The 17312-nt window shown below is 37.9% G+C and overlaps 1 protein-coding gene across 6 annotated transcripts in view; it reads right to left on the bottom strand.

The window, feature by feature from the left end:
- The window catches only part of CNTN4 (contactin 4), an 877388-nt gene that overhangs the window by 778603 nt on the left and 81473 nt on the right, over positions 1 to 17312 (bottom strand). Inside the window, exon 2 of one of the 6 annotated variants that reach the window (XM_087866846.1) lies at positions 8661 to 8852. The exons of the other annotated variants lie outside the window; for them this stretch is intronic. The gene's annotated coding sequence lies outside the window, so the exon portion shown is untranslated. The remainder of the gene's footprint in view (positions 1 to 8660; positions 8853 to 17312) is intronic. 6 annotated transcript variants of the gene reach the window in all.

Raw genomic sequence — 17312 nt, forward strand, 5'->3', positions numbered from 1 at the left:
GAACAGCATTCTGTGATTCTGAGCATATATTCCTGCATAATTTCACAACCGTAAGTTAAATTACTGTGGAGTTAGTAAACAGTGAAAATCATCATGATACAAATACTTTCACATCCTCCATGTACTGACTAAAAAACAGCATAATACTACCAACTTGAAAACTGGAACCAGTTTGAATCCTCTGTGCTTAAACATTAAATCATTCAAAGGTATTATTTTCTTTTGCTGTGATACAAGAAGATATATATCTCAATGGTAATAAAATTGAGAGCAACCAAGTTAACAGAAAAATCTAAAATTTTCCAAAGCTAAAAAGAACATTTTCCGGAAGACAAATACATCTTCCACCTTATATGACAGTATTACAGATCTGCAGTTTAGTGTGATCACTAATCAAGAACCCCATGTGGTGGAACCAAAATGTCTGCCACACTGTTCCCTCAAGAGAATGCATGCATTACTGAAAATCCTCTATATCAAAAAGTATGCACCTACCAGCTTTTATCTCTTCACAAGACCAATATACTTTACTTAGGACAGCTCTAAAAGAATAGGAGATTTATGCCAGGAAGCCTGGAGTTCAAATCTAGATTTGACCATTAATAAAATATACTAACAAGGGACACGGACAAAAGCTCTGAGTTTCAGACTTCTCATCTATAAAATGAAGAAAGTAACTCCTACCCTGCAGTATTATTTTGAGGATTACTGGAAATGTAGTACATTATGGCACAGAATCACAGCCCTGGCACATGGTAGGCATTCAATAAATGTTAAATGTAGAATACTTCAGAGGTATTCTATCCTGGTTATTTTTCTATTGAAAAAAAAATCAATTAATCCAAGCTAGCAAACCAAGAAGGAATGCAAAGTATTTTGAATTTAAAAATAGGTCATCACCCTTCACTACATACACAGGATGAATCCAGGTAAATAAGGCATACAGGGACATCTACAAAGAATAATAGAGGCCTAGGAGTCAGTTTGAAGAAGGAAGAACTAGGGAAATTATGCTAAGTTGTGAAGATTTAAAAGCTGGTACAACTTCAGGAAAGCCTGTGCTTTAATTTACTAATGGAAGAGGTCTGAGAGCAGGAGAAGAGAGGATCAATTCACAGAGAAGACACCACAGTCAACTAAGCCAAGAGCTTCACACAAAGATCGGTTGTCTGTATCCTGTTATTCCTGGCACATGGTAAGCACTAATATATATTGAATGATGAATGAATGATACCAACAAAAATAGTGGAAAAGAAATCAGAGATCAAGTGACTGAGTAGATGCTCAATAAATACTTTCTGTATTGAACAAATGAATGAAGGTTTGAGTCTACCAAGCAACCAATGACTAAAAGGACAAATATGTTCTCAGAATATCCTGTCAATAAAAGAATTCAAAGTCCATGATAGAAACTAGGATTCCATGGTAGGGGTCAGAGGAAATCAAGAATATCAAGTTGGCCATCTTAAAAAACACTCTGGATGTACCTGGGTGGCTCAGTTAAGTGTCTGCCTTTGGCTCAGGTCATGATCTCGGTGTCCTGGGACTGAGTGAGCCCTGCATCAGGCTCTCTGCTCAGCAGGGAGTCTGCTTCTCCCTCACCTCTTACCTTCCCCCCATTCCTGCTCTCTCTCAAATAAATAAATAAAATCTTAAAAAAAAAAAAACACAACCCACTCTGGCACCATTTTTGAGCCTTCAGACACATACCTCAGACTACCTCTTTCTAAGTGAGCCATAAAAGCTATGTACCTGAAAAACAGCAAAGAGGTGTTAACTTCAGCCTGCTCCCTTTATAGGAGATAACTTATAGATGATACAGCGCTATGTAAATTATCATCTTTAGAGGTTGGATCAGACACAGATACTATTGATAACAGGGCCTGCTTCCTTATTCCCATGCCATCTGTAGATTTTTGGGAGAAGTTTTTACTCAAAAGAAGATCAAACAAACACATATGAGTATTACTAAAAGCTTAGGAATATATCAGGAAATATTACAACCCTTATCAATAATTCACTGAGAAAGCTGACTTATTTGCTTTCCTGCCAATTTAAAAACATGCCTCTAAGCATATTATTTTACCTCGAAAAACAGGTTGGCTCATAAGGAGCTCCAGAATGCTTCAAGCCAAACTAGCTGATTGTCACTACAGTATTATCTTGAAATACTGGGAAACTGTCTACCCTCACTTTTGAAGGCAACTCTCCAGGTTGGACAAGCCATGTGATCTCCAGGGTAATACCTGTCAGTGGAAGGTTTACCTGATATTATGGATTCAGAACTGTGTTAAACATTTAAAAGGTGTCAGTTACTTCTTGTCCTATATAGGCAACTAATACATAAGTATAGATGCTAATTTTGTAATTTTTAAATATTTTAATAAATATTTTTCTTGTAATCTATGATATTATATACAGCACCAGAATAATGGTTATTTCTAAATATTATTTTATGAAAATAAAACTTCAATTTTTTGTAAGTCAAATTCCTGACAGGGGTGGCTGGGTGGCTCAGTCATTGAGTGTCTGCCTTCAGCTCAGGGCGTGATCCCAGCATTCTGGGATCGAGGAGCATCAGGCTCCTCCGCTTAGAGCCTGCTTCTTCCTCTCCCACTCCCCCTGCTTGTGTTCCCTCTCGTGCTGGCTGTCTCTCTGTCAAATAAATAAATAAATAAAATCTTTAAAAAAAAATTCCTGACAAATCATAATGTTTTAAGTCATAATGCACATACTATTAACTCTGGTAGCATCATGAGTGAGAGATGATACTCGAGCAAATATAAAGAGAATCAGTTCAACAACCCCTAACATATATACCTCCTCATGTTGTCTATGACTTGTTTTCAGTGGTAATCTTTACATTGTTTCATTTTAGCAATCTGCACGCAACATTTCACATGTCTTTTGATCCATTAAACAAAAGCACCAATGGCACTAGAGTTCATAGAATAAAATCTCCTCGTTTTCTGACTCCTGATTTAGTCATAAATTTAGAGTTTATTATAAAAGCACATATATATTCTGGAAAGAAAAATCAAAAGGAGTTAAATTTGTTAAGTACTTCTTTGGGTATTCATGTCTAACTGAACTAATTGGGATAGAGAACTACCACATCCTAGTCCGAAGAGCTGAACACAAGTTTTTTAACTTCTTTTTAAAATACCTTTTATAGGGTTGCCTGGCTGGCTCAGTCAGTACAGCATGTGACTCTTGATCTCAGGGTCATGAGTTTGAGCCCCATGATGGGGGTAGAGATTACTTAATAAATAAATAATTTTAAAAATACTTTTATATATCTCTATTTTAATATCAAAAAATTTCTTAACATGAGGGGCTGTGTGTAGGGCACACAGTTGTTTATTCACGGCTGTTGTCTTTTTCTTAATTGGAGAAAGAACCTGAGTTTTGTCTGGGGTTCAATTCTTTCTTCTCAAACCTGAGGATGTGATGAAAGGATCGACTGGATTAGTCTATTCCAGGGGTCAGCAAAGCAAAGCAGGCCATCTGTTGTATAAGTAAAGTTTTATTGGAACCAAGTATATCATTCCGTTACGTATGTATCTCTGGTTGCTTCTGTGCCACTTTGGCAGAATGAACTATCCATAGCAAGGACTGTATTGTCTGCAAAGTCTAAATAGTGTTCACTGTCTGGCCCTTTACAGAAAATGTTTGCTACCCTTAGCATAAACCAATACTAATCATCTCATTTCATTTATCAATGACTGGTTTTAATAAATGGATATGACAAAATCCTATCCAATAAGTTATATAGAAAAATCTATAAAAAACTTCTGGAAAGACCATCCTTGCTATTCAAGAGGAACATACATAAAGAAATAGTCTCTCTTCTTTTCAATACTTATATGTTTGTATACAGTAAACAAAATCTGGCCAGCATGTTTTTTTGTTTGTTTCTTTGCTTCCTTAATGGGAGAAAAACTGTCTGTTGAAGAAATCAGAGTGAAAAAAAAAATGTGGTACCTTGATGAAGTCACTAAATCACCAGATTAACCAACCTTGCAGGCTGCCTATCCAAGAGCTTCTTTTTAGGTAAAATAATAAAGATGCTCATTTTTAAGCCTAGTGGGTGAGGGCTTACTTTTACTTGCAGCCAAAACATCCTAATAATATTCTCATATCCTGGAATGTTAGAGAAACAAATGACTGGCTGGGAAGAAATAAGGGAACAGATGTGAGTGAGCTAAGGAAGACCTCCTCTCAAAAGACATTTTATTTTTATGATAATGCAAGATCTGAAGGATGATGGAAGATCCACACTGCTTTCTACTGAATGCAGTAAGAATTCTGTATTTATTGTATATTTTAGAATTCTACTCCAAGTAATTAGGGCTACTTACAATTAATCCATGATTGCAAATAGTCCCTATTACAGCTATGTATTTTTTTTTAAACAAAATGGTAGATTATTTCACAGGTAACTAGAGAAGGAAGAGATTATACTAACTTCATATTTATTTTAAAATTTTTCTACCAATGTATGTAGTATGATTTAAGTCAATCACATTTAAAATGCCATTCATTCAACAGATATACTGAGCACCCTCTAGGTGATAGGCAATTGAGATATAGCAAAATACAAGAACAAAAAAAAAGATTCCTGCTCTTAAGGAGCTTATATTATAGTGGGGGCAGCCAGATGACAATCCATAAGATAAATAAGCAATATAAACAGTATGACAGAAGGTAACATAGCATGCTAAAGAGGACTGGGACTATTGGAGGGATTCCTGGGGAAGAAAAGGGTGTACTATTAAATAGGGGGGTCCACATGAATTCAATGGTATGTAACGTAAGGAAATACTTGAAGGAATTAAAGGGGTAAAGGAAGAAGTCTGTCAGAGGCTTCAGAGAGTACAAAGTTAAAACGCAGGTCTGTGCCTGGCAATGTTCAAGGTCACTGTGGCTGGACCAGAGCTAGTGAAAGAGTCGTAAAGGAAGAAATCACAAGGCTACAACATGTAAAAATCTGAGGTCATTCTAAGGACTTCGGCTTATACTCAGAGTGAAACGGGCGCCACTGTAGGACTTTAAGCAGAGAAGTGTCAGAATTTGACACATAATTTAAATACATCACAGTTGGTGAAACTAGCAGTGATTGGGGTGTGGGGCAAGCATAAAAGTAGGGGAAACTATTAAAAGGTTTTATAGTAGTCTAGGAGAGAGATGAAGGTAACTGAGACCAGGATGATGGAAGTGAAGGCGGTAAAAACGCTATCCATTTCTGAGTGTGTGTGTGTGTATTTCTATCTCAAAAATCTTTTTTATCTGGCAGCAATTTCAACTATACTGAAAGTTGCAAGAACACTAAAAAACACCCCTAAACCCTTTATGTACATTCACCTACTAAATTAGTTTCCTAGGGCTGCTGGAACAAAGAACCACCAACTAGGTGACTTAAAACAATAGAAATTTATTGACTCACAGTTTGTGAAGCCAGAAGTCTGAAATCAAGGTGTCAGTAGGGCCATGCTCTCTCTAAAACCTGTAGTGGAATCCTTCCTACTCCCTTTTTAGCTTCTGGTGGTTTACTGGCAAGCTTGGCTGTTCTTTGGTTTGTAGATGCATAATTCCAATTTCTGCCTCTGTGTTTACATGGTATTCTCCCTGAGTGTCTCTGTGTCTTCACATGGCCTGCTTCTTAAGAGGATACCACTAATTAAATTAGGGGCCCATTCTACTCTATACACCTCATCTTAACTAATTACATATGCAATAGCTCCATTTCCAAATAAAGTCACATTCTGAGGTACTGGAAGTTAGGACTTCAACATATCTCTTCTTGGTAGACACAATTCAACCCATAATACTAAGTTATAACATTTTGTCCTATTTGCTTTCTTTATACATATCCATATCATTCTTTTTCCTGAACATCTGAAACAGGTGTCATGGACCTACACCTAGATTAGTTCAGTGTGTCTTTAAAAAGGGATATTTCCTTTAATACCCACAGTATTGTTACTATCTTCATTGAACTGAGTATGTATACGGAACTTTTATCTAATCTACTGATGTTATCTCGTTTTTGTTAGTTCACCTAGTAATATGCCTTATAACATTATATTTCTTACGCTTCCAAATCCAGGCTATCATCTACTTAGTCACTACATACCTTTAGTCGGTTTTAATCTGAAAAAGTTCCCCAGACTTTTTCTTTTATGATATTGATAGTTTTGAAGAATAAAGTTGATGGGCCATTTTTATAGTCCCTTATATCACCTTAATATTATCTTTCTAGAGTTTATATTCCTTCAAATTTAGAAGGCTGTTTTTATATAGGAGAGTCCTAAAGCATTAGGACCAGTCAGGGCCAGATCATCCTATAATTGACAATGCCAGAGATGCTAGGATACATGGGGGGATTCTTCATATAGAAAGAAATCCTGCAGTGAAGGGAGAATAGATCAAGGGGTGTAGCTTGGAATCTAAGTATTTGGGGGGATGGAGAACTATGGTTTTTTTTTTTTTTTTTTTTTTTTTTTTTTTGCTGCAGGAGAAAGCGGGTAAAGAAAGGGACAGTCAGCTGTGGTAAAGGCTCATCGTATGAGTGGATTTAGGTATCCCCCTATGGCTGATGCAACAGAATCAGAGGAAAATGAGGAAATCAAAGCAAGCGCATTACACAGCTCGTGATTTCAGCAGTTGTCATCTTAATAATGAAGCTATAAGTGGGGTGCCTGGGTGGCCTAGTCAGTTAAGTGGTTGACTCTTGGTTTCAGCTCAGGTCGTGATCTCCGGGTTGTGAGTTTAAGCCCTATGTCAGACTCTGCACTTAGCAGAAAGTCGGCTTCCGAGTCTCTCTCCCTCTCCCTCTGCCCCTCCCACTTTTGCCCTCTCTCTCTAAAATAAATAAATCTTTAAAAAAAATAAAAATTTAAAAAAATAATGAAGCTGTAAGTATTTAAATTCTGTTATATGCCTGGATCACATGGCAAAATACACACTCACCACCACCACCACCACCAAATATTTTCTCTTGTTACGTATTTTTATAAATATTGGCAAGCCAATAGTGTTTTTGGTAAAAATTGAGAAAGTAGAAAAGAAAAATCAGTAAATCATTCACAGAGAAAGTACCCATAGTTGTAATATAAAACAAACCCCACATGTTGCTCTATGTAACTCCCAACTGCTCTCCTAAAGATTTAATTTTGTAAGATATGGTCTAGGCCACTCCCTAAATCAAGAAGTATCTGTATATACAAGACGGAGTCAGGACTTAAAAGACCCGAAGTGATCTGAATGAATATGTGAATAAAATATTTGAAATACAGAAGGGATGAAACGATTTTTGGAGAGAGGGACCAGCCTAGTGAGGCACTACATGGGTAGAGAGGGGGGGATTTGAGAGACCTCAGGGCGAAGGAGCCCCAAAAGTACAAGAATGACAAATAATGACCAAGAGAGTTTTCAAATTATTTGCTATGGGATATACTCATACTTTTCTCCAGTTTTAGCACTCTTATAGTATCTTTAATACAGAGGCTACACTGCTTACTGATTCTTTTGTGTGTAAAAATATATTATTTGGAGTAAACTTGAAGGGGACATGGGAGTTGAGTTCTATGTGTGGGTTAATGACACCCCCCCTCCCAAAAAAAATAACCACATTATGGTGGGAAGCCTGGGATGAGAATACAGGAGATTCTCACAGAGTAAATGGCTAGGGATTAGTAAAAATTCCTGGGAAGATTACAGATTTTCAAGGCTATTGAACTGGTAATGTTAAAGCCATAAAGTCCAAGGAATAAAGATTAACCCAACTAACAGCTGGATATATTGTGGAATATATAGAGAATTTTACTAAGAGGTGTGGGGGTGTGTGTGTGTGAGATATATGTATATTTAGTAAATGCATATATGTATGTACATATATTGTGTGTTGTGTGTCTGTAATAGTCTTCAAAATCCTGACCCCAATATGCATATTGATATATACAATATACATACCAACATATACAATATGCTCAAAGGATGGAATTGGAAAAGAACGAGGCCCAGAGAAGGCTTTAGGGATGTAATGGGCTCAGAATGGGTAGGGGGATCTGCTAAGATAAATGGTAGTGGTTGAGGATGGGGGTCTATAGGTTCATCATTTTTTGTCTCTTCCCCCAACCTGGAGACCCTTGGGTGACTGTGCCATACCTCTGAGATGTGGACCAGAATTCTAGTTTAGAGTATTCATGTTCAATACCCAGCTCCTGAGGAAGCAGTGTGCTGCTAAATAAATAAATAAATACATAAGTACATAAACAAATAAAATAACAAAAATATCTCTACTACCTGATACCCATGTCTGAGGTCCAGCTCAACTCTATGGAGCACTGTATCTATTCTTCCCTGTGCTTTAGGACTCCTTTTGTTTCTGTGCTCCCACTAGAAGGACCTTTCTATTATAATTATTTAAGAAAAGAAAAATGAGAGAAAAATTAGATAAGAGAACCCTACCTAGATCCACTCACCAGCTTAGATTGAGTCCCATTTTTTTCTGTTCTTTTTTGCATTTTACTAAGTCAATGAATGAGATCAGACTTCTCAAGAAAAAAGACCATTACCTTTCTAGTGGAACAGGCTGAGCAGGCCAAAGATTAAAGTAGAGTGTAGGGCTTCTAGACAAAGTTCACACATGAACTTACAGAGGACTCCAGGGTAGAAGCTCTTAATGCTGGGGCGCCTGGGTGGCACAGCGGTTGATCGTCTGCCTTCGGCTCAGGGCGTGATCCCGGCGTTATGGGATCGAGTCCCACATCGGGCTCTTCCGCTATGAGCCTGCTTCTTCCTCTCCCACTCCCCCTGCTTGTGTTCCCTCTCTCGGTGGCTGTCACTCTCTGTCGAATAAATAAATAAAATCTTAAAAAAAAAAAAAAAGCTCTTAATGCTGGTCTAAGACTTTAATAGGGCTGCTCTGGAAAGCAACACTGAGCCTCTACCACCCTCTGATTACAGGATAAAAGCATAGCTCTCATCACTATAGGTCTAAAAATATACACCCATCCTCAGCACAGGAAATATTCACCATTCACCTGAGGGTCACTTACAGAAACTCTTCATTATTTGAGTTTTATGAAGAAGGAACATGGGAAAATATTTTAATCCACTTTAAAAATGAATTTTTATCCACTTCAAAGAACAGAAGGAACACAGAGTTCTACGAATTCAAAGTAGAAAATTGTACTTCTCATGAATAATGAAGTTCCCCAGCAGGTCTAGGTAGAAAAGAGTGAAAATGGATCCCAACCCCTCTATCTTTTCCTGCTTTTTGGGGGGCAATGTAGAGTCAAGAAGACAATGGCCTCACTTGAATCCTCACTGTCAGGATCTCCTTTCTCACACTTCTCCACCTCCTCCAGGGACCCAAGTGACTGCCATCCTACAACACCAACCCTTCTTACTCCAGCATCACCACATAAAATTGTGAATCAATCTGACATGTTTTTCATTCTCCTGAATATAATCCCAGAGAGATCATCTACAGAGTTTCTCAGGATGTTGGCTTCTTCCATTCTAATATTTCCAGGCATGGTCCACACCTTCCACACCAGCCTAGTGGTGGACATCTCTGAAGGACTTGTTCCATCCCACTTCCTCGCATCATGTTCTACTCCGAGAGCACCTTTCTCCCTATCTATCACAGACATCTCTCTGGGCACACCCTAAATGTGGAGGCCAGTAGCTTCTTCTTTGGCTTAGATGTCAATGACATATGAAGATACAGAGTAATAAAGAATATGTATTTGCAGATTTGGGCAAAGAAAGAAAAGGAGGGCCATTTCTCAAAAAACTCAGGCAAACTATGTGATGAACTCTAGTACCTATAACTCTTCTAAAGCAATTGAAGGGAAACAAGAGCAGATGTGTAGAAACAGCATCTCCCAAATCCCAGAAAGTTGGGTGATGATTTGCAGCATAAATAAAACCAGCTCTTCCAGGGTCTCTTAGCTAGGCACAGAGAGGTTTTTTTGGCTATAGTCCTGCCATATAGTGTAGCCGTTCTCCAGAAGAGTAACCCTTTGTTTTATTCAATGTAAAACCTATCCCCACCCAAAGCCTAATGCAGGCTAAAGAATGCCTACCGCTTTCTCAGCTGCAGCTTCTGCCCCACCCTAAGGCCCAGATCCAGTGCCTGTCTGGAACTCAGCCTCAATTATCGCCCTTACATGTGGCTCAGATTGAGCCTCAGGCCCAGCTCCAAGCCTCTCTCCCATTCAGAGAGGGACTATAGAATATCCCTCCCTAAAAGAAAGACAAGCAACCTCTCACCCCACCTGAAATTCTACACCTGAAAATGGCATTTGTTGCAGAAGCAGTTATAAAATTGTGGGCTTAATTTACCCTCTGAGACCCAAAGATCTCAGAAAGCATTTACTCCTCCAGCTTTCAACATCCCATAGGACAGGGTGAACTTACAAGCCTACAGGCTAGTCCTTCCTGAAGGATTTATTTTGAACAAGGAAATGTGGAAACAACTTGCATGTCACAAAACAGATACATAGAAGAGGAGAGGGGTCAGTCCACAGCATACAAAAGACTACAGCACCAATGAAGTCTAAATGTAAATTACCAGGAACTTCTCAGGCCTGAAGGGTAAATGAGGACTCTTATAGACCTCTGTGTTGAAGGGCCAAAGGATCTCAAGGAAACTGAACTGAAGCACCCAGAAAGATTTTATATAGAAGATCCAAATAATTCCCACTAAGAAATGACTTGGGGAGGTGTCTGGGCCATAATCTGGGGATGGGCACAAAGACAAGCTACCAAGGAACTAAGAAAGCTATCCAAAGAAGACTCACTCTCAGGGCTGATGCTGAGAAGGAGACAAGAAAAAGATCTGATGAGTCACTCACGGAATTACCCAATGGCCCAAGGAAGACCTTCACCAGAAGTATCCCGAAAATAGCAGAATGTATACTGGAGCAAGCAGCAAGAACAGATCAATGAGGGTATGATCCATGGGGGTAAGCATCCTTCCTGGATTATTGGCCATTCTACACTGCCCCCTCCTAAAAGTCCCATTCCCTCTTGGAGACCAGAAACTTGGTATCATCAATAAATGAGAGATACCAATGTGAATGCTTCTTGGGAGCTTTCTTTCCTTGATCCATGCTCTTGATTGGTACTATAAGCCCACTTCATTTGCTTTCATGAGTGGCAAAAGTGGGGCCTACTCCAAAAGATCCTTTAATTCATAAAATTATGGTATTAGATGAAAGAGACTCAATCTAGCCTTTTTACCACACCCTTTTCTACTCGGTCACCCATATTTCAGGGGCAGATTTACTCAATACTTGAGCTGAGAAAACACGTAATTTAAAAAAATGTAGTACCTACACTGGACTATTTTCTCGTGTGGGAGAGCAAGGCCAGAGGCATGACATGGTCCCACTTTCATATTTGTGATGGCCTTACATAGACTCATCAGGCTAGAGAAGATGCCAAATACATTTTCAACCCTCACACTTTGCAACAAAGAGAAAACCTGACAGAGTATACATTAACTGGAAGCTGAAAGGGTGTCCCAGAGATGACTACAATAGCAGACTATGAACCCAGGGATAAGAATGAGAACTGTGCCAAAGGAGACTCCTGCCATCACATACCCATGCCTCAGATAGTGAAGAAATGAGACATGAAGTTGGAGATGCCCTGAAGGGCAAATGGTTCTAAGAAGATAGTACAGTATGGCTACAGAGTCCACAGTGCCAAAAAAGCAACAAAGAAAGAAAAGAAGAGAGAAAGAGACATTCTGAGAACCGTAGAGCTCAGAAGTTCCCAATACTAACTGGCAATCTAAGTAGTCTAAGGGTTCTATGAACTAAGGAATGCCCCATACGACCATGATATTTGGTAGTCTAAAATATAGGGAAAACACGCTTTAAACACCACCTTTCTTCTCAGTTAAAGTTTAAAACAGAGGCAGAACCTCAGAACCAGGCTCGTAATGGTATCACCGACTCAGTTTGGCTGCTACTGGCTCAAAGCCCCATCCCCACAGCATGCACAGCAGGGATATGGCACCTTCCCAGGTTTTATATAACTACATGGAGGGGAAGACAAGCACCCTGGGGTAGCAGGAGCATGGATCATCTATGTTTCAGACCCTAAGATAGATCTAGAGTATTGGTTTAGACACAAATGAAGAAAATGAGTACTTTGGCAGCCTCCGACAAGTAGAGAATCCACAGGGGACACAGATTTGGGAAACTTCCACACCAGAGAGAAAGAGCCACCCTGCAAAAAAGAGAGGATCAACAGAAATCTGCTGAGTGAGCTATCCCAGTTCTTGCCCCAAAGGGATACAGGCTCTTCAAAAACCAATTCAGAGAAAGGAAGAGTCATTTGCCTCACTGGGTTCATCCAAGAAAAGAGAAAAGTCAGCAAGTTTCCCTACAGAATGGTAAATCAGTATCATCAGGCTTTGTGCAGAGCCCAGGCCCTGTTCAAGACAGAGCTGGCTTTTAGGTAGTGTGGACACTGAAGACCTGGAACACACATCAGTAATGGGCTTGATCCAGGAAAGGAGATTGCATCTAAGGCATATACTTCAGGCAAGAGAGCACAGACAACATATCGAAGAACTCTAGGCTCAGGCAGAGCCCACAGTGAAACAATCCTGTTATTACAGACCTTCCTCCTCCTTTAAGCAAAGTAAAGTGACAAGTGCCACATTCTACTTCCTTCAAGGAGATTCTAAAGGCCTGGATTTTTAAGCAGGAGTAGGCAATTCAGAAACATGGACTGATGTCCTAGAAAGAAAGAGGAAGTCAAATGTGACTGAAGTATCCTCTTTCCAGGCCTCCCAAGAAGCCGGTGTCCCCATTCTATCACCACCAGCTGCTATCCATGACGGAAGATACCACAGCTCACTCATGCCCCTGTTCTAGGCTCTGTCTTTTGAGACTAACATTTCAAGTATGCCTGAAAAATCCTCCTTCGTTTCCTCCTATAAAGGGAAATATCTTCCAATGAAAATTTCCAGTCCATGTGGACAAAATGTATTTCACTAGTTTGTTCTCCTAAAAGGATGGTCTCTGTTTCTCCTTCCAAAAGTATTTCTTCCAACTATATTGGTTTTTCTAACGAGATTAGTGTCTTCTCTAGTCAAGGCTTATATAATCTCAGTAGCTTGGGCTGATTAAGTGAGCATCATTCTCAAATAGGACATTCCATCCAAGGCTTTGGTTTTATAGTCATTATTTCCAGTTATATATAATCCAAATATAAAAAAGCTGCTCTCCTTCCCAGTGGGCAAAAAAAAAAAAAAAAAAATTGATTTAAGCTCAAACTTGACAAGAACACAAACAGTTAAAGACTAAAAAACCAGATTATCAACTCAACAGAGAACAAATCTCTATAAACTGTTAGTTCACTTACAGAGACCACCAAATGGTCAGACCTTAAAACAAAATGCCTAATCATTCTTGTCACTAATGAAGAATAACTTATCAGGCCAAAAATGAACCCAAAACAAACATACACAGACACCATGGAATTAGTAACAGAACGAAATTAAAAAGAGAAAAACAGAGGAAACAAAATTCTATTGCTTCTTTGGATTCACCTTTAGGAGCCAAGAAAAGACATGAGTAGCTTTAAATTTCCTATAGAGTATACTTCTTTTGTGACAAAATTCACCTGGCTCTGACAACTGAACCCTCTGGATATCTCAGTGGAAGATCTCCAAAGCTCATAAAATATAATCAATTTTTAGAAAGTCAAAATCATGATTTTCATACAGATATAAGATTGACAGGTATTAAAGATTTTATTTTACTCATAATGAGCAAACCAGTCAGATGTTATAACTGCTTCCTGTTTCTAGATATATTTTGAAAGCAGATCCAAAGTCCTTCCGAAAGATGGAATATGTGATGTGAGTTATTGAACTCACTTCTTTAGAATATGTGAATCAAAACTATAATTTTATCTACCAACCATATGTAAATAGCTTTTTTTAATCCAGCATTTTTATAGTTGATTTTTCAGTATTTGTGAACACCAAAAGCATGTTCAGTATAATTCAAAACAAAGAAGAAAGCACCTGCTGTTAGGAACAGTCATTTTAAGTTGAACAAAATTATTCAGGAGGGGGAAAAAAAACACATGCTGGGTTAGTGACTTTATCTCGAAAGTGCCAGTTCTCAACCAAGACAAAAACAAACTTACGGGAAAATTTTGCTTGGAAAATAGCTCCCAAATCACCAATAATTGGATTACAGGAAGACATATTTGGTTCTATTAATGTTATAATGAGTTACATATTCAATAGCCTTTTGGCTGATTGACCTATAATTTTAAACACTAACTTGGATAATTCATAACATATACAATGAGCTGCATATTCAGTAGCTTTTTTAGCTGCCTACTCCATATTTTAAACACTAATTCAGATAGTTCATAATTCATATAGATGGTAGATATTACATATTGGCTATTTATTAAAGAAAACTTGGAATCTCCTATTTAGTGACAAAGGGATAAACAAGAAACAACTAATGTTGTATCTCCAGACTTTATTATAGATGATTAACAACTTTATATCACCTCTATTCAGTTAATGCTATTGTTTATTTATGGTCTTGTCTTTGAGTAGATAACAACTAATAGGTAGGCAGGTAGGTAAGTAAGTAGGTAGGTAGATAATAAAGAGATAGATGAAGCTGAGAAAGGAAAAAGGAAAATACAATTGATAAAACTGCTTTTCCATTTACAAAGGGGTATCAGTCACTGCATTCTGAACTAGGCACCACCTAGTGTAGTGTACTTGCTGAGATGCCAACCTCAGCAGTACTGTCCCAGACATGCTGGAGCATAAATGTTAACATGGTAGAACATCATGTAATTGATGATGAAATTACACTTTGCTGGAACCTATTGGTTCTATTATATTGTTTTCTCAAGAATCCATTCATTGTTGGAAGGGATTTGCTGTGGTTACTGTAAATGCCTAGAGGCATTAAATACCTATTCTTGCAGGGGAACCAGCAACAACAGAGAGAACACCAACTAAAATTGGTTCATATTATTTGCTTATGTTATGATCTAATTTGTATATAGAAATGTAACTACCAAACCACCAAAACTGGTGCTGTTGCTACCTTCTCTGAAAATTTGTTTGATTAGCCCACCTCTGTTCACTCAACCTGTGATCAACAGGATGCTTTTTTCTGATACTCCAGTTAGGACAACATGATAGTTAAAAACAGAACGATAATTACTAATCCATGAGAGATTAAAACTTTGGCTTTTCTAACATTAATTTTAAGCCAATCGGCTACTGAACTTTTACTTAACTTACAAAGAGAGCAAAATTATAGGAGGAAATAACACTGGATAAATAGTAGACTGGGAACCTAAGTATAACATGCCTGGGGACATATGACTTCATTTCCCTGTGTTTTCTTTTCTTTTCTTTTTTTTTCCCCTCAAAAATTAACGAAATATTTGTTAGGGGAGTTTTAGTATGTTTAACACATTCTGCTGAATATGAATTTTCAGTATTCACACAAGTTAGCTATCCCTTTATGCATAGCTTAGTAGTGACACCCCATCATCTTTTACAACCCACACATCTAATATATGGATTAGCTAATAGTCTTTAATATTTGGGGTCTTCTAAAACCTCTGAGGTGGCCAAGTTTGTTTTCTATTACTGTTTAAGAAATTAGGCACAATTCATGAGTGCCATTTTCAATACCTAATATATTATTTCAATAATGCATCAATCACTTTAAAATGCTGAAAAACATTTTACAACATAGTTATGACAATTTCCCAAATAAAGCTTTTTTGAAGGTCATGTTGGAATCATTACAGCCAATAGATTTTCAGGTTCACTTTAAGCAGAACCATTTTGTGTTGCAGATAAAATATATTTCACTGATAAACTGAAACCAAACAAGTTTCCTATGCAGTTGCCCTCAATAAAATGTTAACACAATGAGTCCAGCCTAATCATGAGCAGTAACCAGATGGCTAGGCAATATTTGACACATGACTTATCTGTCAATGCTTATAGCTACATACTCAATTCATTCTGGGTTTGACCTTGATTGTCTTACAGACTCTGTCAATCACAATGGCATGTGATTCTTCAATCCAAGGTAAATTTCCTCTATAACTACAATCAGATGGTTGCTAAGGCATTGCTGTCAGTCACAGAGTTATCCCCAAAGGTAGGCTTTCTATGAGTGTATGTGATAGTCAACAAACTTTCAGTTAAAATGCCATCAAAAGACAATTTATGCTGTATTTGAGATAAGTTTGCCAGGCCTAGCTATCAGGAGAGTCCAATTCAAGAAATTGAATTGGGAACTTAATTCAATGGATAAGGAAGGTCAAGAGTAACCCTAACAATCAAATTATAATTGTAAGAAACTCTATTCAAATCAAGTCTGTTACACAATACTTAGGGAAGTCTGGGTCATTCAAAAATCCTCTTGCAAGGACCACCAAATGAGCAAGTGGACCCAAAATATGTGTTTCTGATTTGAAAAGCAAGAGACAAAATTAGTTATCAAAGAGAGTTAAGTTTGGATCACAGCTCACTATTCACTATACAACTTTGATAAGGTGAAACTTTCTGAGCCTCACTTTCCTAATGTGTAATGTAAGGATACACAACTTATCTTTTTGGACTTTATGAGGATTAAGTTAGGTAATGAATGTAAATATACTTAGCGTCATATAGACCTAGTAAAGCAGTTCATAAATGTTGGTTTTTTCCCTATCCTTCTAGCTAACTTTCTAATATAAAAAAGTAGGGGTTTGTTTAGGCTAAACATATTTTTACCAGAGCATGAAATATAAACAGATCGAAAACCTATAAATCAGAAAGCAAACTATACATTATGACTCATATTTCTACCATGTAGATATTGATCAATATAATCAATATACCTACACTATTAATTCAGTAGCCACAAACTATATATGGTATTGAGCAACAAAAATGTAGTTAAATTTTGGGGGGCTTAAAATAACAATAAACATTTATTATTTCACATAATTTTTGTGGCTCAGAAATTTGGGATAAGTTTAGTTGGGTGGTTCCATAGGTTGCAGTCAAGAGGTCATCCAGAGAGGCACCTGAAGGCTTGACTTAAGACAAGAGGATCTGCCTTCAAGATGATACACTCACATGACCAGCAAGTTGATGTTGGCTTTGGCAGCATGTCTTAGTTTTCTGTCCTGTGGATGTCTCCATGAGCCTGCATGAGCATTCTTAAGGCTCCACATCGCCTCTGGTTTCCCCCAGAGCAAAAGATCCAAGAGAGAACAAGGCAAAAGCT

Source organism: Ursus americanus, chromosome 14, assembly GCF_024610735.1.
Source record: "Ursus americanus isolate L20-20 chromosome 14, mUrsAme1.1.p, whole genome shotgun sequence".
NCBI classification, from domain to species: Eukaryota; Metazoa; Chordata; class Mammalia; order Carnivora; family Ursidae; genus Ursus; species Ursus americanus.